Source organism: Topomyia yanbarensis, chromosome 3 (genome assembly GCF_030247195.1).
Source record: "Topomyia yanbarensis strain Yona2022 chromosome 3, ASM3024719v1, whole genome shotgun sequence".
In the NCBI taxonomy this organism is placed as follows: Eukaryota; Metazoa; Arthropoda; class Insecta; order Diptera; family Culicidae; genus Topomyia; species Topomyia yanbarensis.
This window is the reverse complement of record NC_080672.1, coordinates 341,184,333-341,190,610: the sequence shown is the minus strand read 5'-3', so window position 1 is coordinate 341,190,610 and position 6,278 is coordinate 341,184,333.

Here is a 6,278-nt window from a genome sequence, read left to right as displayed (position 1 = left end):
AAATCTGCGATTATAGTAGGTTTAGTCAGTGCGGCGATTCGGGACAAGGTTTGTTGGGCATGGGTAAACAGACAGGCGTTATACTAATCCATTGACGGACTGATTAGAATTTGCTAGGAGAATCGTTTGTCCAGGGTTTGTCGAATTGAAACCAGTTCGAGGCAGAGTGGTGGACTTTGAAGTAAGCGGTCTTTTTAGCAAGGAAACTGTGTTTTTAGAAAATATATTTGAGAAAACTACGAGATCAATTAGTGGAATCTCCAAAATAGCTATTGAATTTTAAATGTTAATTAAAGACAGTCCTTTTTCGGCTAGCTTAGGGACCATTCATAAATTACGTAACGCAAAAATTGCCCAAAATTGACTCCCCCCTCCCCCCATGTAACAAATTGTCACAAATTTCTTCATCCCCCCCTCCCCTGTTACGTAACGAATTCCTAGAAAAAAAAAATTTTCTTCGGTGAAAACATGTTACGTAACGATCTAGCTAACTCCCCCTCCCCCCTATGTCACAACATGTCACAACTTGCTGTACCCCCTCCCCCCCTTAAAAGCGTTACGTAATTTATGAATGGTCCCTTACATGTAGACAGCGCACAGTTTTTTTTGCCAAAAAATGCGATCTGTTAATTTCGCCTAAGTCGTTAAATTTGGGTCAATGACGTCTTCGGAGGAATTTGTGGACATTACAAGCACTTTCATATGGTGTTGTTATTTTAATGACTAATCTCCATAAAAGTGAGATATGTTTACCAACACAAAGTCTTTATCTTTAAAAGTTTTGAACATTATTGCTGGTTGTTTGTGGATGATCCCTTTAAAACCAATTCATTATAACTTATAAAATGTCATTCTGACAAGTTAGGTATGTTCCGTAAAAAGGTCTGAATTATCAAAATGAACAACTTTCTATATTACGACAATGGCTTATCTTATGTATTTTCAAAGTAATTTGAAAAATAAACTATTTCAAATGGTGATTGGTAGTTAACGGGAACGGCTGCGTTTACGTCAGCAGTATTTTCTGACTATGCATCAAAAATAGCAATGTTTGTCATTTGTTGCTATGATTTTAGTGATTAATCCTCGTATAAGTGAGATTTTCAACTATTTTTTTTTTGTTTCTAGTAAAAGGAATGAGCTAACGTCTTGGGAAAAATTGTGGAGATTGATTCCACAAATAGCTTTGCTGGATGCGCGAAGCATCTTCTTTAAATGCTTAAGAAGTTATAGCACGTTCTATTTTGGATGACCCCAAAAATATTATTCTTTTCAATTATCATTTCTAGTGGTTTCATATATTCTACGAAGTTCTTTCAGTCATCAATTTTTATTACTGCATAATTTTTCATATCGAGTATTTTCGAAAATATTGGGGATTTTTTGAAAAATAATATTTTTTCAAAACATCTACTACTGAAGACAGCGAGAGACAAGTGAGCTCTATTGAGTTTTATAGAATTGATGGAGCATTTCTAATTGCAACTAATGCTGGCTGCCCGTTTTTGCACGTTCAAAAGTTAATACTTTTAAAACTTTTGGTAATTTTACCAAAAATTCCCCAATAACTTTTAAGCCGCAAAAGACAGACCGATGATCTGTTCTGAAATGATATGTACCGTGATAAGACTAACAAGTTTATGGAACATGCCGAAACTTTATCTACAATATTTAAGAAGTTTTGATGGGGTCTTTTTCACAAACAACGGTCAATAACTTCGAGTGTACTACAGATAGAGATTTTGGATCTTCAGTAAAGATGTCCGCAAAACAAGCTCTTTAACATTTCTAAAGCTTTCATCTTGTTTTTCATACTTTGAAAAAAATTGTAGCAGATGTCTCACTTCAAGGGGGATTAAACACTATAACTATATCATCAAAATTAAGGTCTTGGATTATCATCATTGCTGTAAGCTTCACCGTTTTCGCGTAAATAATTTTTCGCACATTTTTGGCGCAAAAAAAAACATTGTGCACACGCGCTAAAGCACTCTCGAAATTTAAAAAAAAAATTTAGACAAACATGTATCTCGGCAGCACTGATTAAAATTGTATTTCGTGAAATTTAAACAAGAACATATTGAAGAATGTAGCAGTGAAACTCTCCAAAAATCAGAACTAAGCTCAGCAATGATTGCCACGATTAACAAAAATTCAGATAAATTGATAATCAGGTGCTAAAAAATGTTCAAACACACTGAAAATATAAATTCGTAAATGTAATGAAATTGATCGTGCAATTCACGAGCTCATTCAATTTGATTTTCGTGCATTGTACATAGTAGGTTTCGTTCATTTCATGAACTGAAGATGGCCGCTTGATGAACGAAAGTTTTCGTAAATTTTACATATTTAGTGTACATTGCACAAATGCTATCGTACGCAAACTAGGCTCGATGACGGATCCAAGACATGGTGTCTCGATCATATACATTTAGAACAACATCAGATGTTGTTTCAAACTATTCTCAACCCCTATTCGACAGTGCTCACAACGCCACCCACGTTACGGCTTGGTAAGACCAAACTGCTGTCGAGGGGGTTCAATTGTGGCTGTCTGACGTATTCTTCATGGTCAAATCGTTAGCATTTCGGCTAAAAATCGGCAGACAGTCCCAATTGATTATTAGAATAGAATATCCATATGTAAGGAATTAATTTTATTATTCTTTCAGATAGCAGGATATAGCAAAATATGCGGGCAAGTTGTCCTCTTCACGATACGAAAAATATTGCTCTGGCTCCAAATCAAATGCTTGAAGAAAAATCATTCTAAAACGATTAAGAGCACTCGTAAGAAGGAAGAAAAGAAAAAAAGAATAGTAAAAGTGATGAACAATCTGGTATGACGCACCCAGTATTATAATTCAATATATGAAAATCGAATAATGTTCCCGTTCCCCGCATCTTAAGTAGGAATGCAACTAACATTGCCTTCCCTTTAGCGATCGTAACAATGTGTAATGAACAAATAACATGATTAGTGCTGTCGTTTTTGCTATGTTATGCTATGCTATTGTACGAATATTATCGTTGAAAACGACATTGTTTTTTGTGAATTAAACGAAATGTTTCGTTTATTTAATAAATATTTGTGTATATTACTAAACCTTTTCGTTGGTTGCACGAATTCATTTCGTTCATCTTAGAGAAGTTTTCGTATTTAATAGCATATTATTTTGACATTGCTCCGGCAGAATATGAAACGAGCTCGGTTTCTCTGTGAATTATTCCGGAAGAGAGAAAAACCCAAACTTATTCATAAAAAATCAACGAACAGCTCGCGATGGCTCAACTGAATCCGACCAAATCCGTACTGCTCTGGATTCTAGATCAACTGGAAGCGAAAGAGGTTTAGAAAATCTTCCTGAAACTGGCAGACGGTTACTGACTTTTTGACCGTCGTGATGATAAACAATTATCTAACGTATAGCAACAAAGACACCATATGGTCGGTGTTAAGTCAGACAGGACTAAGTCGCAAAACATCTAAAAATGAGTTAATGATAACACTGGGTAAATAATTTCTTCAGCTACATTCGACATTTGTCAGATTTGAAATATGTAACCATAAACAAGAATTTTGGCAAAAAATTATTTCCAATTATAACGTAATGGATGCTGCGATTCAAACTTTAAACCCGTTTTTCTCGAGATCAATATTTTGTCACTTAGTCCGGTCTGCCTTAACACCGACTATATTCTACGTTTATTGAAGCTCTTTTGGTGTTAACGATTTGGCGAATGGTGCTGTAAGTAACTTTCGTACATATAAGCGAATAATTCGTTTACCTAATGAAGCCGATTCGTAATATGCCAACAAAAGTCGTTTCGTGGTTTTTACGAAAAACTCGTAATAAAGAATAAAAGATTTCAATAGAACTACGAATGATTTATAATATATTCGAAAAATTCGTATATTTTATGAAAATTGTCTGTACGAAACTAATATGTAGCGATGTACGAATATATAGTGTAAATTTTGTCAACAAAAAACTAAAGAGAAAAGAAACATTTTGAATGTGATTGCATGATGGAGAACTTATCCGTAAAAAAGTTTTTCTAACAATGACTATACATATTTTTAAATTTCATACTAAATGTTATTTAAAACTGTAATTTTGTTACAAATTATAGTTCTAAGTATCCTTTTGAAATCAAAATTCATTTAACAAAAATCTTCCCAAATGCGAGATATTTGGAATTTTGCTCCAACAAAAACAAGAAATACGTGTAATTATGCCCTTTTAAAAGTTATTCACATTACCCCATCAATAAATGTCAAAAATCTAACGATAATTTTTGTTAACGACTAAAAGTGAGTCAATTTTTCTTTTTTATGTTTTTAACGACATTCAATTAGCAAGGGACTGGAAAATGAAGCACATTTTTCAATATTAAGAGCCATAGTACTCAAGGGAAAGCAAGGGGTTGAAGGAAGAAAGTTTTAGAAAAGCGTGGAAAGGGTCATATGAGCAAGCTTAGAGTTTACCGTCGACTTAACCCTTTGTCTGCTACCGTAGAAGTCAGAATCTTTTGGCATTAGAAATGCGAATCACCTGAGTCTACGGCATGTCTGAACGAGCGTAAAGTAACATAACTAACGATAAAGTTTTAAAGACGCAAACAAATGTTCAGTGTATTTAGATCATGGATGAGCTTTCAATAAAAAAAGTTTTCCTAACATCAACTTTTGACATAGTTTCATAATTTTTACTATTTGCACCCGGAAATACAGTTTTCTTTTTGAATATGATCCTAATCGCCATTTTAAATCAAAATTCTCATAATAAAAATTTTCTGAAATGTTCTCGAGATATTTTAAATTTTGTTTAACCAACACAATTATTTTATTTTATTACGACCATTTCATAAGTTATTCGCGTTTCTCCATCAACGGAAAGCCCATAAAATTTCCTGCAAGTTTCCTTTTGACATCAAGGCGATATTGTAAACCATTTGAAAGCTATACGAAAACAATCAAAATAGTATTCAATCATAGAGTCTGATGATTGAATCATATTTTGGTTGTTTCAATAGTTTGCGATTTCACGGATTATTGAATTACTCCAATCAAAAAATAAATGTATTAACACATATCATTTCTCGATAAACATATGATTAATGAGTATAAGCTATCTGTCAAAATTCACTTCTAGAGGAAATTCTGGACAATCCGTTACTCGCCAATCACAGCTGATGATATTAAACAATAAAGAAAAAATTTCTTTTTCGTTAACTGCTGTGAACTGTGTTCGGCAAATAACGATTTATCCGGAATTCCCCTTCAAAGTGAATTTTGACAGATGGCTTATACAGTCGTGATTCGCTGGTCTGGCCACAGCCTTGTCCAACTAACGAATTTGATTCGCTAGTTAGACCGACTGACAAATTTCAAAAATTCTCCAAAGAAGAGGCAAAAATTCTCCAAAGGCAGTGCATCTATTTACATCTCTAAATATTGTCAGATTTATTGTCAAAGCAAATTTGACATGAGATTTTGGCGTTCAGATACTTTTTAGTTGGACAATGGTTCAACTAGCGCAGGTCCAACTAAAAAGTACAATTGAGAAAATTGTTCTTTTTAGTTGGACCTCCACTAGTTGAACCGTTGTCCAACTAAAAGGTATCTGAACGCCAAAATTTCATGTCAAATTAACTTTGACAATCAATCTGACAATCGTCAACAATTCGTCGAAATCGTCGGCTGGTGTCCGTCAGTATTTATTTATTTATTTGCTTGTTATTGATTTATTTATTTCGAGTTATTTATTCCATATTCATTTATTTATATACCCTAATTATGTACTTCATTGTTCATATTATGTGTCAAATAGTTTATTTACATTTTTTTAATTTGTTTATATGATGAAAAGTAATATTATACAATGTATAGGTTATGCATGCAACCAATCCGATCTATAAAGTAGATAAACTTTTTATCGGGGCACCAACCCATACATATTTGTAAACAATGTTTTCGCCTACTACGCTATATACTACAATATGGTCGGTGTTAAGTAAGACCGGACTAATGATACACTGGATAAAGAATTTCTTCAGCTACATTCGACTGTGTTCTGTGTTTGCTGTTTAAATATCCAAAATAACTTGACTAAGATAATACTGTTACCGTTGTAAGTAATTTGTGTAAAAAGTTTTGCCCTGAAGATGAAGGCCTTGTAGACCTTCGAAACGTTGGTATTAGACGAAATATAGATATTGTCATAAAAAACCGTGACCAAAAAGCCATCTCTTCACATTAAAAACAAAGTGGC